The sequence below is a fragment of the Myotis myotis genome, unplaced genomic scaffold, assembly GCF_014108235.1.
Source record: "Myotis myotis isolate mMyoMyo1 unplaced genomic scaffold, mMyoMyo1.p scaffold_m19_p_10, whole genome shotgun sequence".
NCBI lineage: Eukaryota > Metazoa > Chordata > Mammalia > Chiroptera > Vespertilionidae > Myotis > Myotis myotis.
Window position 1 is genome coordinate 49,001,184 of NW_023416314.1, and position 19,238 is coordinate 49,020,421.

The 19,238-nt window shown below is 39.2% G+C and overlaps 1 long non-coding RNA gene across 1 annotated transcript in view; it reads right to left on the reverse strand.

The window, feature by feature from the left end:
• LOC118664843 overlaps window positions 1-19,238 on the reverse strand; it is a 79,936-nt gene that overhangs the window by 23,386 nt on the left and 37,312 nt on the right. Inside the window, exon 4 of the long non-coding RNA XR_004970425.1 lies at window positions 12,610-12,768. This is a non-coding gene — a long non-coding RNA (uncharacterized LOC118664843). The remainder of the gene's footprint in view (window positions 1-12,609; window positions 12,769-19,238) is intronic.

Consider the following 19,238-nt stretch of genomic DNA (forward strand, 5'->3'; position numbering starts at 1 on the left):
GCCCTGCACACAGGCTTTTGCCGGATAGCCTCAGGCAAAGGCTAGATTAGCACCCCCCTAGAGGACAGAAGTTCTCTCACTGCTGACACAGCTGATTCTCATAGCCACTTGGCCTGGAGGTCAAACCCTCCCTGGAATTAGCTACAACAATCAAGATTTAACTATAAGACTGCGAACAAAGACCACTAGGGGGTGCACCAAGGAAGCATAACAAAATGCGGAGACAAAGAAACAGGACAAAATTGTCAATGGAAGATATAGAGTTCAGAACCACACTTTTAAGGTCTCTCAAGAACTGTTTAGAAGCCGCCGATAAACTTAATGAGATCTACAAGAAAACTAATAAGACCCTCGATCTTATATTGGGGAACCAACTAGAAATTAAGCATACACGGACTGAAATAACGAATGTTATACAGACTCCCGACAGCAGACCAGAGGAGCGCAAGAATCAAGTCAATGATTTGAAATGCGAGGAAGCAAAAAACACCCAACCGGAAAAGCAAAATGAAAAAAGAATCCAAAAATGCGAGGATAGTGTAAGGAGCCTCTGGGACAGCTTCAAGCGTACCAACATCAGAATTATAGGGGTGCCAGAAGATGAGAGAGAGCAAGATATTGAAAACCTATTTGAAGAAATAATGACAGAAAACTTCCCCCACCTGGTGAAAGAAATGGACTTACAGGTCCAAGAAGCGCGGAGAACCCCAAACAAAAGGAATCCAAAGAGGACCACACCAAGACACATCATCATTAAAATGCCAAGAGCAAAAGATAAAGAGAGAATCTTAAAAACAGCAAGAGAAAGAAACTCAGTTACCTACAAGGGAATACCCATACGACTGTCAGCTGATTTCTCAGCAGAAACTTTGCAGGCCAGAAGGGAGCGGCAAGAAATATTCAAAGTGATGAATACCAAGAACCTACAACCAAGATTACTTTATCCAGCAAAGCTATCATTCAGAATTGAAGGTCAGATAAAGAGCTTCACAGATAAGGAAAAGCTAAAGGAGTTCATCACCACCAAACCAGGATTATATGAAATGCTGAAAGGTATCCTTTAAGAAGAGGAAGAGGAAGAAAAAGGTAAAGATACAAATTATGAACAACAAATATGCATCTATCAACAAGTGAATCTAAGAATCAAGTGAATAAATAATCTGATGAACAGAATGAACTGTTGATTATAATAGAATCAGGGACATAGAAAGGGAATGGACTGACTATTCCTGGGGGGGAAAGGGGTGTGGGAGATGTGGGAAGAGACTGGACAAAAATCGTGCACCTATGGATGAGGACAGTGGGTGGGGAGTGAGGGCGGAGGGTGGGGCGGGAACTGGGAGGAGGGGAGTTATGGGGGGAAAAAAAGAGGAACAAATGTAATAATCTGAACAATAAAGATTTAATTAAAAAAAAAAAAAAAAGAAAGATGGAAAACTATCTTTATCCCCAATGACATGATTGCATACCTAGAAAATCTTAAAGTCTTGCTACTAGAACTAATAAAGATGTTTAACATGGTTGCAGGACACAAAATTAACATACAAACATCAACTGCATCCCTATATATTAGCAACAAAAAATTGGAAAAGCAATTAAACACTGTTTATAACAACATGCAAAATGACAAAACTACTAAGGAATAAATCTAATGAAATTGTAAAAGACCTGTAAAATGGAAATTAAAATATTGCTGAGAGAAATAAAGAAAGTCTAAATAAATTAAGAGATATACCATGTTTATTGATTGGAAAACTCAATGTTGTTAATATATCAGTTCTCCTCAAATCCATTTATAGCTTTAACTTGATCCCTATCAAAATCTGAGCAGACTGGTTTTGACATTGATAAGCTTATTCCAAAATTTAAAAAGGACATAGAATAGCCAAAACAATTTTGAAAAAAAACTAAGTTGAAGGATTTACACTACCTGATTTCAAGATTTACTACCAAGCTATAATCATCAACAAAGTATGGTATTATAAGAACAAACCTATAAATAAAAGAAACAGAATTGATAGTCCCTAATTAGGCCCCCATATTATTTTTTAACAAAGTTGCCAAGGTAAGTCTATGAAGAAAGAATAGTGTTTTCAACAAATGGTGTTGGAACAAGTGAATATTCATGTGGAAAAACATGACCTCAACCCTTACCTCAAGCATATACAAAAATTAAATTAAAAACTACCATAAGTATAACAAAGAGATTAAAACTGTGAACACCTGCCCTGACCGGTTTGGCTCAGTGCATAGAGCGTCGGCCTGCGGACTCAAGGGTCCTGGGTTCGCTTCCTGTCAAGGGCATGTACCTTGGTTGCGGGCACATCCCCAGTGGGGAGTGTGCAGGAGGCAGCTGATCGATGTTTCTCTCTCATTGATGTTTCTTACTCTCTATCCCTGTCCCTTCCTCTCTGTAAAAAAATCAATAAAATATATTAAAAAAATAAAAATAAAACTGTGAACACCTTAAATTTGAGAAACAAGAAAATCTTTACAAACTTGGGGCCATCAAAGATTTATTTGATAATAAAGACACACAAAAAAGTATCAAGCACAAAAGAAGAAAAGAATAAACTGAACTTAAAACTAAAAACTCCTTCTCTTTTACAAACACCATTTCTAAAATTAAAAGTCAAGTTTCAGACACACAAATATAAAGTTTAGTTATATATTCATCTTACATATGTATACATGTGGGTGAATACATATAGATACAGATATGCACGCTCATATGTGCGTGCACGCACACACACACACACACCTACACTCGCATCTGACAAGAATCTGTATCAAAATATATTTTAAAAACTCCTCCTACACCTCATTCAGAAAAAGACCAATGATCCAGTTTTATAAAATGGACAACAGTTTTAAACAGCTACTTTACAAAAGAGAATATATGTCTAACCAATGAACATGTGAAAATTATGTTCAACATGACTAATCTTCAGAGGTATGCAAATATAAACCATGAGAAGCCATTACCCATGAGCTAGAATGTAAAAAACAGATAATACTAAGTGTCGAGAAGGATAAAACAACTGAAATGCCAACAGTGCTGGTGGGAATGTAAAATGGTACCACTTTGAAACCAGTTTGGCAGTTTCTTAAAAAGCTAAACATTTTGCATACAGCTCAGAAATTCAATTCACAGGGATTTGCCTAAGAGAAATAAAAACATGTCAAAGAAAGAAGTGTACACAAATGTTCCCAGAAACATGTTTTATAATAGTAAAAAACTGAAAGCCACTCAAATGTGTATCAAGAGGAATGGTGAATAAATAAGCAAATTGTTGTATATTGACACAATGGAGTACTACTCAGGAATTAAAAATGAAACAAACTAGTGACATATGCAACAACATACAGGGGTGGGCAAAAGTAGGGTTACATAACACAAATAAAGAATACAGTAATTAATTAATAGCAATACAAGAATAAACTCTGTTTCATGTACTCACAACTGTAACCCTACGTTTGCCCACCCCTGTAGATATATCTCAAAATCATTAGGCTGAGCAAAAGAGTAAAGACCTAAAAGTATACATATTGTATGATTCCATTTACATGAAATCCTAGAAAAGGCAAGGCTAATTCTAGTGAGAGAAAGCAGGTGAGTAGTACCTGGGCTGGGGGTGAAATTGACCACAATGGGACCCAATGGAACTTTTAAGATAATGAAAATATTTTACATTTTGATTGTGGTGGTGGTTACAAGGGTGTATATATTTGTCAAAACTCATCACACTACACACTTAAAATAAAAAAAGAATGTTTTTAACAAGAAGGAAGAATGGTACAAGAGATAGGTCACAGACTGGCAGTCAGATAGATTGGGTTCAAATCTCAGCTCTTGAATCCCAGAGACGTGACCCTGGACAGGTCACTTTACCTCTCAGATGCTGTTTCCTCATCTATTTAGTGGGAGTATTGACGCCTATATCACACAGTTGTGGTAAAGAACAAATTTATATATATATATTTATATTTTTTCAGAATATGATACTTAATAGCACTCCAATAATGTTAGTCCTATTTAACTTCCGCCAAAGCGATGAAAGAACTGAAAGGCTGTGGCATTTCTTTGAAATGTTTAGCCAGCCCTTTGGACCCAAACAGTCCAGAAGTAATTAAGGCTCCGAGTCACAGATCAGGCCAGCAGACACTACTTTCTGCCCTGGATAAAAGACAAAACACAGGAATGTGTGGCTTGGCAGTGGTTCTTAGGTAAAAAGAAGGCGTGCAGAACGAACCATCAGGAGGAAGACGGGTAAGAAGCAGGGACAGCAGGTACAAGTAAAACTGTGGTAATAAGGCCTTTCTTCTCTGCTGTGATTCCAAGTTTTTTCTCCATTTCTAAGATTGCTGGTGTCTGTAGGAAACAAACAATCTCAGTGTTCAGGGAAGGGTAGCCCGGTGGAAAGAAAACAGCCTTTGAAGTTCCCGGCCTTGGGCTTGAATGCCAACATTTCCATCCCATGGGTGTGTGATCCTTGGCAGCAGAGGTATAGGGTCTGTGACTCGCAGTCTCCTCATTTCAAAGCCCGGATAATAGAAGATTCTTAAACTTATAGGGTGTCCTGGGGGTTAAATAGCACAGGCTCCCACCAAAATCTCTTAGAGACTGGCTGTCAGAGACAGGAGTTTGTGTAAATGGGTGACCAAGAGCAGGCCAAGGGGCACAGAGCTGGGGAGCTGGTCACCCAGGAGCAGGTCCAGATTAAACAAGATTGTTCCCTCCCTCAGTTGGCCAGGCACGGAGGCCCTGAGGGAAGTGGCTACTGAGGACTTCCATGGGCTCATAAAGGCTTTATCCTCCTGCACCCTGGTCTTCAGCCACTCCTCCTGGAGGGCCTCAGCTTCATCTTCCACCATTGTTTACCCTTTTAGCCCTGGAATCCCAGAGCAGACAGGGAGTGTGCACTCCCCCTGGGGGAGTATTGCATCACAGCTGGGTACATTCTGTGAAGTGTTTGTCTTGCCTGGGCTTAGTAAATGACCCCTCTCCTGTAGGCGCCAAGGCTTCCTGGCCCAGTTGGCACTGGGCACGTCCTATAGCGGCCGCTAGGGGGAGCCTGGGCAGGAGCTCTGGGAAATCTGACCACGGTTGACGTCTTTGTTTTAGTAGGAAATCTTGGGGAGGCCTTAGGTTAATGCCAGTGAGGATCTCATTCTAAATAAACCAGTGTTCAGAGAATGTTTGATAAAGGAAAATTGTCCGACGCTAAAGGAAGAAAGAACTAGAGGACATCTCCACACTCCCCTTCACTGGCTGAGAGGCTAGTCTGTGTCTTCCCCAGGTGTCCTTTTAAAATAGTCATTTCATTGTATGCATGCATATATGCATAACCAATGGACATGGGACGCTGGGGGGTGGGGGAGGCCAGGGGATAGTCAAGGGCGGGGGGGAAAAAAAAGACACATATGTAATACCCTTTGTAATACTTTAAGCAATTAAAAAAAATAAAAATAAAAATAAAAATAAAATAGTCATTTCAGGAGTTATACAGTGGCAGGAACAAGGGTCAGAAGTCATGGTATCCAGGTTGTTCTGGATTCTCCCTAGTTATGAGAACTTGGTCATAGCTCTACTTTTCTGAGCCTTTGGTTACTAATAACGTCTATTACCATTCATTGGCTCTGTTCCATGTGTCACGCTGCTAAAAATAATCTCATTTAGTCCTCACAACAATTATATGAAGGAAGATTTTGTTATCCCCATTGTATAAATTAAAAACCTGAGGCATAAGAAGTAACCTGTCTGAGGTTTGAATCCAGTAGAGTTGTTGAGATCTTTCTGACTCAAGTTGATGCTGAGGCAGTCTACTATTTCCAGAATACTCTCACTTTTCAAATGAGCCTCAACAACAATAATAATCCCTTTGTCACACATTTTAAATTTCAAACTTTAAAGTTAATCTAATAATTATTTATAGCTGAGATTTTTATTCAAGATTATATTCAAGGTCATAGAAAGACCTTGTGTTTTAGGGTCTATGAATCACCTCCACAAGAGATGTGCGGAGGGGTCTGGAACCACAACGGGGATCCTGAGCATGACAAGGACCTGATCAGAGCCCAGCTCTGGAGCACACACAACGGCACCGCATTTTCCCCATGCCTGCTCCCCTCTGGCACAGGCTTGTGGAAAACCCATCTCTCCCCGGCCACTCCGTTGCCCTTGGGCAGAGGTCTCCAGTCCTCTAACGAAGTCTGATGGAACAGTCCCCTCAGCTGTGTAGGCTCAAAGTAGCCCACTGCCGGCTGTATTTTTCTTTTGAAATTCAGTGCATCTTCCTGGAAACATAACCTTTCCATTTATCCAAAACCTTCCCCCTTTCTCCTCTTCACGTCAGCGCACAAAGCTGCAAGGCTTATAAGAGCTAAAACTTGGAGCAACTTGAATGTCCCTCCACAGAGGACTTTGATTAAATAAGTTAGGCTACCTCCTTCTTCTGTTCATTAGTCATGTTAAATCCAATTATACATGCAGTTGAAATAAATATAATTCAAACTGTCTGAGGCCAAAATAGAGGTTTATTGGCCCATGTACTTGAAAGGCTCAAAGATACATGGCTTGAGGTCCAATGAGATCCAGGTATTCAAACAAAGTCAGGAACATGCCTCTTTCTGAAACTTGTCTCTGCTTTCTTCTGCATAGACTTCATTCTCAGGCAGCAAAGATAGTAAACAGCAGCTCAGACTTTTATCTCACAGAATTCGCCACCCCACAAGGTAAAGAGACTCTCATGCAATAGTTTAAACTTTGGCTGCCCTTTTTTGTGAGTGTTGTTGTTGTTAATCCTCACTCAACGATATTTTTCCTTTTTTTTTTTTTTTTTTTTTTTTTTAAAGAGAGAGTGTAAGGAAGGGAAGAGACACACACAGAGAGAGAAACATTAATGTGAGAGAGACACATCAATTGGCTGCCCATTTTTGGACAAATCTTGGTGATTCAGACCAGATCAAATCTTAATCAAGAGACAGATATAACAAAAAGGCTAGACCATTAAACTTCTAAAGGTAAACATGATAAAATCTTTACAGCCTTGGAGTAGGCAAAGATTTTGGATAAATGGAAAGGTTATGTTTCCAGGAAGATGCACTGAATTTCAAAAGAAAAATAAAACACACACACACACACACTAATCATAAAAGGGGGAAATATTATAAACTGGACTTAATCAAAGTTAAAAAACTGTTACTTAAAAGACACTATTTGAAATGAAAAGGCAAGGCTCAGACTGAGAGAAAAGAATAGATGTCCCTTAAACTGTAAAATAATTTCACCACTTAAAAATAAGTGACATGTATCACTATGCAAAGATTTGGGGGGAGAAAGATTTCTGTTTTATACACTACTATGTTTCTAGCACCTAAAATAGTGCACAATCAATATTTGTTGAGTGAATGAATCATAAAAATGTTATTACATTAAAAATAATGCTATGTACAGACTGATCTCATTTATGTAAGAAAAGTATATTGTATATATGTGGAAATACATATACTATGTTTGCATTGCATCTGTAAAGAGAAAGGTGGGCTTTTCACGCTTTCTACTCATGTACATGTGGGAGATTTTACAAAGAAAAATAGTAACAATCACAAGGCGATCTTATTTCAGGGCCTGGCCTTGAAGTCCTCAGGCCATGCCTTGCCGGCAGTAGAGGAGCCATACCTAGTGGTTCTGGGAATGACTCCAGACTCTGCCTCCCAAGCCCACTTTACAGTTATACTCATGATTGATTTATCAGGTTTTAGTGTAATTTGTGCACAACTGAGCTTCTCCCTTTTGACCCAGCTCCTTTGAATTGACAAATTGTGCAGCTTTTAATTTGCCTTTCCTGCAAAATGCTGTCTCTCTAGTCATTTCCTCAGACCATCCAGTTCAGCTCCTGTATGAATGATGCTCCAACCTGCTATTGATTCAGGTTCCCCAGACACTATATCCTGATCCAGGAAATGTCCTAGCTCTTCCTCTGGGGGGAAAACTTTACAAAATGCCTTCAAGTCACTGGAATTATGTATGACATAAAGTGTAAGGAAAAACTACTGTATGTTTAACATAGTCACTGTTTTCACAGAATTGAGCAGGACAAAGTTTCTTTATTCTCCCATTTTAAAGAAAGGGCAGAACTGAACCCCTTAGTTCACACAACTATTGAGTGGCTCTTGTTTAAATGAAAGTCTCTCTGGCTAAAATGTATTCTCTCTTGTTTAACCAGACCAAGTTGATAGTGGGGAATATGCACAGATAGCGGGACCCTGCTCATCCCCAAGTCTCCCCATGTAAATTTGGAAGTGACAGAATTCTCCTAAAGCCTGAAGGAAGTTTTTACTCTAATCTTATTGCGCCTGCATATATGCCACAGATGACGTGGCTCTGAGAGATGGACATTCCTCTGCCTGGAATGTGTCCCTGGTTGGCCTTAGGAAAATGTTTAGGTCTGGGAAGAGAAGAAGCTGATTATCCAAGAGAGCTTGATGATTTTCCTACTCACCCAGGGCAAGAGGAGTGGTTTCTCAGGATATACAAAGATTTCGGCACTTTCAAAAGTGCTACAAAGAAAGCAAGCCAAGAGGTTTTTCAAAAGTGACTTAATGAAGAGTATGCTCATAATGTCCTTCCGTCCAATATCCTCTAGTAAAAATACCCTCGCCTCAGTGCAAAAGTGGCAGCTTCATACACTGTGTGATCAGGTCCCTTTACCCCAGTTGATTGGGCCAGATATGGAGCTAGTCTGACTCTACCCCCTGGCTGACATGACCTCAACTCAGAAAACAACTCAAGGAAGTGGGGAAGCAACATCCTGAATATTGAAGAAATAAATGACAAATGATCAGACTGGATGGTGAGACTTCCCAGAACACTGGAAGCCAGGCACATACCCCTGCTCAAGAGAAAGGACCTACATATGTGGACATTTTAATGTCCTTTCAGATCACCCATAATCAGCGAAGTTTGCTAACAACCTCCCCCCCCCTCTCTCTCTCACACACACACACACACACACACACACACACACACACAAAACACACACACCCACCCCTCCAATCAGCATTTAGTGCCTTGTTGGAGAAATATATATTTTATTCTGGCCTGTGTGGCTTGATGATTGAGCATCCACCTATGAACCAGGAGGTCACTGTTTGATTCCCAGTCAGGGCACATGTCTGGGTTGTGAGCTTGATCCCCAGTAGGGGGCGTGGAGCAGCAGGCTGCAGATTGATGATTCTCTCTCATTACTAATGTTTCTATCTCCCTCTCCCTTCCTCTTTCTGAAATAAATAAAAAATATTTTTAAAAAAGAAATATATAGCCTGACCGGTTTGGCTCAGTGGATAGAGCGTCGGCCTGCGGACTCAAGGTTCCCGGGTTCGATTCCAGTCAAGAGCATGTACCTTGGTTGCGGGCACATCCCCAGTGGGGGGTGTGCAGGAAGCAACTGATCGATGTTTCTCTCTCATCGATGTTTCTAACTCTCTATCCCTCTCCCTTCCTCTCTGTAAAATATCAATAAAATATATTTTAAAAAATAAAAAATATATATATATATATATATATATATATATATATATATATATATATATACCAAGGCTCAACTGACATTTGAAGAAAACTTATGTTTTCACATAACAGATTGAGACAAAATGAAGAATCAGGAGGGGAAAAAGAAGAAAGGAAAGTAATATAGAGAACTTAGGAACAATTCGGGAAATGAATAAACTTTAAAAAATTATAATACACTCAAGAAAATGACAGGTAAGGCCTAACCGAGTAGGTCAGTTGGTTAGAGTATCATCTAGATATGCCAAGGTTGGGAGGTTCGGTCCCTGGTCAGGGTACATACAAGAATCAACCAATGAGTGCATGGATAAGTGAACAATAAATTGATGTCTCTCTCTCTCTCTCTCTCCCTCTCTCTGTAAGATCAATAAATAAAATAATACAAATAAATTTTAAAAAAATGGCAGGTGAGGTTATTGAGTAACAAGAGACTAGATATTAAAACCACTCTTCTGCTGAGAATACCTATAAAAGTTTAATTTAAAAAAATTAAACCTACTTAGAGACACTGAAGCACCGGAAAGATAGTGAAGCGTTGCTGGACCAAGATGGAGAAGACAGAAATATGGGAGCATCAAGGAACTTGGACCCTTTTAACCTAGAGACACCTATCAACTCCAGAAGAATTGTCTTAAAAACATCACAAGTTCATTGTCTCACAGTTCTACAAGCCAAAACTCCAAAACCAGTTTCACTGGGACAAAAGTCAAGATGCCAGCAGCACCGCATTCCTTGCGAAAGCTCTAGGGGAGAATCTATTCCAGCTTCTGGAGGCTGTTGCCATTCTTGGATAGTGGTGACATCACTCCAGTCTTCAAGGTCAGCATCTTCAAATCTCTTTCTGCTCCATCTTCCTATGACCTTCACCCTGTTGTGCCTATGTCAAACATCCCTCTGCCTCTCTTAAAATAATACCTGTGCACCCCAAAAAATAAAATTAAAAATAGAAAAACACCTATGGTGGTATTTTGGGGCCATCCTGAAAATCCAGGACAATCTCCTTACCTCAAGATCCTTAACCTATTCACATTTTAAAAGATTCTTATCCAAATAAGGTCACATTTACAGGTTTCAAGAATTAGGACCCAACATCATTGGTGGAACATTTTTCAGCCTATCAGAAGTCTATAAAAAAATCAAATAGCTATTAATAAATATAAGAAAAGCTGCTTAAGAGCTTGACAGTGAAAACCACAAAACATTATTGAGAGAAATGAAAATAAATTTAAATAAATGGAAGGATGTATTATTTTCATGAATGGAAGACAGTATTATAAAGATACCAATAGTGTCCAAATTGATCTGTAAACTGCATGCAATTTTGATCAAAGTGTCAGCCATGTTATATTGGTGGAATTGACAAGCTTTTCTAACAATGATATGAAAATGCAAAAGCTGAGAAGACTCATAATAAACTTGAAAAAAGAACAAAGTTGTAGGAATTAAACAACTAGGTATCAATAAAAAGTTAAAAATATAAGTGAAGCTATATGACAATTGAATTCTAAAGCAGCATGTTTAAAATGTTAATGTGTACAAGGGGACCAGATAAGCATAAACTTACATTATACGTTTTCTACTCACTGTATTCCCCCTCTCCCACTTTCCAGAATAAGCACATTCATTGCAGTGAGGGTTTTTGTTTGTAATAAATGAAAAAAGTAATTGCCAGGAAATATTTGCTGAATTGGCTTTCATAAACTAGTCTTGGCAATTTTTAAAATAATAAATATTGCATCAACCAGAGGAGTAATACCTTCCCATACATGTCCATTGGTGATTTGGGGAAATGATAAGTGATCATATACTGAACTTGGATATTAAATATTGAATATTGGATGAGTCAGTTTTCTATGAAGGCTTTTTCCCAATTTAATGATCTGCAGACCAAGAAGACAGTGGGATCAATTCTGTACTTGGCTGCTATCTAGGAAGCACATGGCTCATTCTGTAATTCCCTCAGGTTACGTGTGTATTGTATATCAGGACCTTTTTATCTGGACAAATAGCCCTAGGACCTCACTCCATTGTGTTTCAGCAAACAGTACTAGCCAGTGATCTAAAATCAGCTGCCTATACAAATAATGGCTCCATTGGACCTTATCTTTCTATTGTGGCTCCTAAAATTAGTATTTCTTTCTGATATAATGAAAGAAATTGTCTCCATTGCTTGCAAAAAGCAAAGCCCGATATTACAGCACGATTACTTTCAGAATAAATTGAATACTGTATTGTCCAGCAATAATTATAATGTTCAAGAGATTTCAGTCTGCAAGATAGGAAGAAGTCCTGTCAATTAGATAATAGTCAACAAACCAATAACCAAACTGCACTGGTGAATTAAACATAATTAGCCTTATATATGTAAAAAGGATTCAGAGGCAAAGTCAAGTCATTCTCTGGGAAGATGTAAAGATGGCCAAATGCAGCCATAAGCCACCTCTGCATCTAAGCCTGGCGTTGGCCTAATGGAGAGCATGATGTTTAAGAGCACGCACCATGGTGCTTTTCACTGTCCTTTGTTTCCACTATAGCAAGCCTAGTTCAGGCCCCTCTCACTTAACATTTGTGTCTCAGTTCAGTTAAGCTGCTATAACAAAATACCACAGACTGGGTGGTTTCTAAACAAGAGAAATCTATTTCTCACAGTTCTGGAGACTGGATGTTTGAGACCACATGGTCAGGTTCTTTGTCTGGTGAGGGTCCTCTTCGTGCTTCATAAATAACCACCTTTTCACATTATTACTCACATAGCAGAAGGAACTAGAGAGCTCTGTGGGGTCTATTGATAAGAGCACTAATCCCGTTCATGAGGGTTCCGCCTTCAGGACCCTAAGCACGTACCAAAGATTTCACCTACTAATACCAATACATTAAACATTAGGTTTCAACATATGAATTGGGGGTGGGAGGGACACACAGATATTCAGACTATAGTACTATGTTCCTATCTCCACCCAGTTCATCTACCCACATGGGGCACACTACAATCAAATTATCTTTTTAAAAATAACAACTAAGGAGTCATCATTTATAACCTGGTATTCCTTGCATCAGTTCGGATCGGTTAGGTTATAGTGAGGCAGTGAACATCTCCAGGTCTTAGGGGCTTCACACAACAAAAGGTTACTTCCTGATTATGCTGCATGCTCAGTGCTGATTGGCAGTTGAACTGTATTCTCTGTAGACACTTGGACCTGGTGGAAGAAGGCTGTAATAGGTCATAATATCCACAGCTGAAGGAAGTAAGGGAACATAGCAAATCACTCACCGACACTTAGATCTTTTGCCTGAAAGTGACATCCGTGATACCCACTCACATTTCTCTAGCTGAGGCAAGTCATGTGGCTATACCTGACTTCAAAAGGGGGCAGGGAAATGCTAACTAACCTACCATGTGCCTGCAGAGAGAAATAGAACACTGTGACCAGCCCAATAACTTCTACTTCTATAACTGAAGAATTTAAATGAGAGAAATATACATCCTTCTGGGAAAAAAGGGCGAGGACCATTGAAGTATCTTGTAAATGTTTTTAAACTTACAATAAAAAAGCAATTACTTCAGCACACCACATAGTGTTATTATACATATTAAATTTAACTAAGGATTTCATATAATTAATCTCCTATTATCAAAGTTTTCTCTCTGAAAATTTTAAAGTGTCTCTACTCAGTAGTTTCAGTGTTATCTTAATTTTGCTTAGTATATATGAAGTATGTGAAATATACAAATATAGCATATATGAAAAGGCACTTTTCTATGATTTTGTATTCCAGCTTGGATCCTGTTTTATTTTTAACTCCTCAAAACAATTGAAAATCCATATATTCTCAATTAGGCATACTCACATTCTAGAACAGCAGTTGCCAACCAGTGGTTCGCGGACCACTGGTGGTCCATGAGGTCCGAAAGGTTGGCGACCGCTGTTCTAGAATATTATATATAACTTTATCTTTAATAAATTATATAGAAAAGATATTTGTGATAGGAAAGAAATATCTGGAGTAGTTTGTTATTATTTCACCTCTCCTCAAAATCTTTAAAATTTTCCATTACCCATCCGTTCAGATTCAAATTTTAATATTTAGTTTGGCTAAGATGGCTAGCTCTCTACCAAAAATTTAAAAATTCCCCTTTCCCTTTCCAGAGTGTGAAGTTGTCACTGGGAAATAGCTGCTTAGCTCTCCTTGCAACCAAGTATAGCTAATGAGATTTAAGCAGGAGTTATTTTTTTTTCCTGATATTATTACATAGAAAACACTTGTAAAGCACATAATATATGCCAGGTACAGATAGGTGTTGGACAAACATTAACTCACTTACTGCACATAACAGTCCTGTAAGGTAAGTTCTATTATTGACCCCATTTTACAGATAAAGAAACTGAAGGTCAGACTAGTTGAGTAATACAGACGTGCACAGCTAATAAGTCACAAAGATGGGACTCCAGCCCAGGTAATCCAATTCCAGAGTTTATACTTTTAACCACTTGCTTCCTCTTGGGCCAAGGCCTTTAAAAAGCAAGCAGGGCTTCTCCATCTTCTCTGTTGTAGCCCCAGGAGGTAACAGAGCCACACAATTATAGAATCCTGGTTTTCTGATTAGCCACAGGGAAGCAAGTTACCAGTGACCAGGAACTCCCACACTGGATTACTACATAAAGGAAAAATAAACTTCTGTTGAACCAAGACTGAAAGCCTTGTTTTGTTACAGCATCGAGTGTTTCCCCCAACTGACATACAGGGCAACCAGGACCCACCACAGTTTATCTTGGTGCAGAGTCAAGAGACCTAGATTTTAGCTCCAGCACAGCCTTTGACTTAATGTATGACCTTAAGGAAGTACTTCTTCCCTCAAGGCCTCATTTGACAGGTTAAGGGGTTGAATTAGAATCTAATCCAACCAGTGGTTCTCAACCTTCTGGCCCTTGAAATACAGTTCCTCATGTTGTGACCCAACCATAAAATTATTTTCGTTGCTACTTCATAACTGTAATGTTGCTATGTTATGAATCGTAATGTAAATATCTGATATGCAGGATAGTCTTAGGCGACCCCTGTGAAAGGGTCGTTCGACCGCCAAAGGGGTCGCGACCCACAGGTTGAGAACCACTGGATTAGATCAACATTTTGCAACTTGTATTTCATGGAATATCCTATTTTAACTATGTTGCTTGAATCTTCTTGAAAACAGGCTAAATAATGCAGGGAAAATTTAGATACTACAACTACAACCCCCTTCAGAAAGTCATAATAGTATTCACTTTATGAACATCCTTATATAAAAACTTTAACACTATTTACCAGATAGATTTGGCCACAAGATCTCTTTTTTTTTTTTTAAATTGGGAGACATTTGATAATATTTAGAGGGTGACTATAGTTAATAATGCCATATTAAATATTTGAACATTGCTAATCAAGTAAATCTTAGTTCTCATCACAAGGAAAAGAGATTTTGCAACTATATATCGTTATGGATGCTAACTAGACTTATTGTGGTGACGGTTTCACAATACATACAAATACCAAATCATCATTGTAGACCTGAAACTAATACAATGTTATATGTCAATTGTGTTTCAATTAAAAAAAATACTTAGAGGGATACCAGTGTACTAAGAAATGTAGTTTGGGGAACAGTGAACTAGAATCCCGATACTATTCCAAGTTCTAAAACTGCCGTGCACATCTGTCTACCTTACCAGATTTCACACACACAGCTTCTAGCAGGTCACCTCCCCATTGCTGCACAAATGCAGCACCCATCTTGACTTAGGACTGGGAACCTGTTCCCTTGTTTCCTGAGGCTGGAATAGCCCCCATCTCCTCTGCATTGCAAATCTGTCCTATCCTTCAAGTCTCAGCTCAACTCTGTGTCTGGTCCATGAAGACCCCACAGTGTGATCCAGCACACACCTTACTTCTTCTTAGTCAACACACATTAAACTGCCTGGGCCCTCCATAGACATTTTAGGCTTGGACTCCCCTGAAAAATCTCTTGAAAGAGGGCATTTACAGGTCAAGAGATAACTGGAAGGTGTGTTCCTTGAGCTATTTTGACATGCAGTGCTTGAAGAGAGACCAAATAGTCACAAACAAGAAAGATGTGTATGGACTCAAAGGAGGAGAAATGAGAGAACAAGATCTGTGGTTCTTAGCCAAAGGAATCCATGAAGCTCAAAGAGTGAGATGCAGTTCCAAAGACAGTCTGTAAACAAGAAGAGGTTGTGTGTTTGGACTCTCTTATAAGTAGTTGCTATAAGATGTGTTATTCTGTTTAAACCAGGCTGAAAATGCATTGACTGCAAGGGATTGGCTATGTACTCAGTTTACCTACTCTACATTATGATGGCATCTTCTTTGGCACTTTGGGATCAGATAACCAGCATAAACCCCTTGGTGCCAGTTATAGTTCATGTATTGATCCACCAAAGCCCAAAATAAAGTTCTGTTTTTAATGTACTAGTGTCAAAAGATACATTGTAATGTTTGCAAGAATAAAAATATACCTTAGGAAGGCCCGCTTATGAGGAAGCAAGATGAGTTTGTACCTGAAAGAAGTTGCCATATATATAATATTTGATCTACTCATCTAATAATATTTGATATACTTGGTTAGATTTTGGTTTTAGAAATATCTCTCACATTTGGTGTGGAGGATAGATGAGACCTTGAGATTGGGGGTAAAGACCACTTAAGAACCAGTTGAGGTTTTCTCCAGGTGGGAAATGGGAAAGACAGTGAGATTTTGACTAAGGCAGAGGCGGGAAAAGAAGAGAACAGAAAAGAGAGGTATTCAGGCTATCAGATTTAGGAAGGAATGGAGAAGGAGAGAGAGAAGGAAGAATACAAGTTTGGAAGAGGAAGAAAGAAGAAGGGAGAGGGGAGGAAAAGAGAGGTTGAAGATGATTCTCAGCTCTCTATTAAATGGGGTGGATCTTAGGATTCTCAGAGGACTCTTCCATTTTTCCCGTATTACCTATCTGCAGAGCCACCTGAGTGGCAGCTGAGAAGGTGAGTCCTCTCTCCCCATGTTATTCTGTAAAATTGCCTCAATCTATACCTCCAGCAGAGCCAGTATATTCATTTTTTATTATTCCAAGCCTGGTTTGGTAATTGGAAGTACATAAAGCAGAGGGGACCTTCAAAAGGCTTGAGGAGTCACATCCAGGACAGACTTGGACTGAATTATAAATTTATTTGACTTTAGCTTCTCATCCAGTCCGTGAGGCACCTCTCCTCACCTGCATTTCTCACCTTACCTCACCACAAGCTTCTCCATCAAGGAGCTAAGTCACCGTGAAAAAGGTTCTGTGGAGAATTTGGGGTAATGGTAGAAAAGAGACTGACTCCATAGACTTTGGAGTCTGACTGATCTGGAACTGAACCTAAACTCTTGGACACAAGAACCCAGGCTTCAAAAGAAAGGACTGGACTGAAAATGATTATTTTGAGTCCCAGAGGTCCTAGGGAAGCCATGGAACTTGAGATTGCTCAAGGAGAGCAAGAAAAAATGGGAACTCTTTCTGCATCTATTTGCTTTGGATCCATTATGTTCAATAAGGCAATGCGAGAGCTTTGTCAGTGTGCAGACCACTTCACTGAGCAGGAATATCCATCATGCATCCCCTTCTAGTCTGTCATACTGTCACTATATCATTGGTGAGAGATTGGGAAAAAAGAATGCAGGAAATAAAAAGAGCCCAAGAGACCTATGGGACACCCATCAAGTGTGTGTTCCAATATACCAGTATTAATTATGGGTGTCCCAGAAGGAGGGAAAAGAAAGGGATAGAAAGAATCTTTTTAAATTGCCCCAAACTTCCCAAATGTGATGAAAAAACATTAATTTATATCTCCAACAAATTCCAGTACAGTCAAAGAGATCTATCCTTAGATACATCATAATCACACTGTTAAAAGACAAAAACGGAGGAAATTTTGAAAACAAAAAAACAATGCATCCCTTACAAGGAATCTTCAATAAAATTAACAGCTTATTTCTCATCAGAAACTATGGAAGCCAGAAGGCAGTGGGATGGCATATTCAAAGTGATAAAAGAAAAAAAAACTCATCCAAGAATTCTGTTTGTAGCAAAACTTTGCTTTAAAAATGAAGGGGAGCCCTAGTCAGGTATCTCAGTTGGTTGAAGCATTGTCCCCATGCACCAAGGTTGTGGGTTCAATCACTAGTCAGGACACAAGCAGGGATCAACCAATGAATGTGTGAATAAATGGAACAACAAATCAAAGTTTCTCTTTCCTTTCCTTTCTCTCTAAAACAAAAAAAAATCAATAAATTTAAAAAAAATGAAGGAGAAATTAAGACACTCTAATACAAGCAAGTCAAACTCAAAGGCTAGCACGGGTCAAATAAACAAAGTTTAAGTTTATGTGGGCCACAAAAAACAAAAGCTTCAATTTTCATAGAAACGTAGGTTTATTTCAATAGAGACATGCTGAATACAAAGGGCAGAAATAAATGAGTAATTGTTAACATAAAAAAAAGAACATTTTAATAAAATTAATATTTTTTCTTGAACATTAACTTACCAGACACTGAATAACTGCACAAATTAATAAATGTAATGCAAATAAACCTATTTGTCTTATTTTCCAAAAGGGAAATATTTCCTGTTGCACACACCAAACAAGTCAGTCCAAGACTAAGGTCGTGGCAATCGGCTGCTAAAATATTTGCTGCTAGTATTGGTGGAGAGAAATGGTGTGCCTGCGCATAAGACGTGTAAGGGAAATGAATGCAACATGATTATAGTAATCAGTCATTAGCGAACATTGTAGTTTGTTATTAATAATCCTATATAATAAAACCCCAACATGCAAATCGACTGAACAGTGGAACGACCAGTCGCTTTGACCACCAGGGGGCAGACATTCAATGCAGGAGCTGTCCCCTGGTGGTCAGTGCGCTCCCACAGGGGGAGTGCTGCCCAGCCAGAAGCAGGGCTCATGGCTGGCGAGAGCAGCGGCAGTGGCAGGAGCCTCTCCTGCCTCTGCTGTAGGCGGGTGGTAAGTAACGAGGGGTCCCGAACTGTGAGAGGGATGTCTGCCTGATGGCTTGGGCCCGATCCTCCTGGGGATCGGGCCTAAGCCAGCAGGCAGACATCCCCTGAGGGGTCCCAGACTGCGAGAGGGTGCAGGCCGGGTTGAGGGACCTCCCCCTCCCCCCACCAGTGCACAAATGTTGTGCACTGTGCCTCTAGTTTTGTATAACAAGATATTGTAAAAATTGAGTTATGAAATTTTTATTAAAACGTTTCTTACATACCGTTATATTTACTGGGCTGCAAAAATATTCATTGTGGGCCACATGCAGCCTGCGGGCCACGAGTTTGACATGCTTGCTCTAATATAAACAAGACTGAGAGAATTTGTTACTGAAAGACCTGCTATACAAAAAATGAATAAGGGAGTTCTTCAAACTGATGGAAATCAAAATTTCCATCAATGGGTGAATGGATCAATAAGATGTGATATAGCCATACAATGGGTTACTACTGATAAATGGAATAAAAATGACTAGAATAAGGATTTATGCTACTACATAGCTGAACCTTGATGCATTACACTAACTGAAAGAAGCCAGACACAAAAGGCCACATACTATATGATTCTGTATCTATAAAATGTCCAGAAAGGGCAA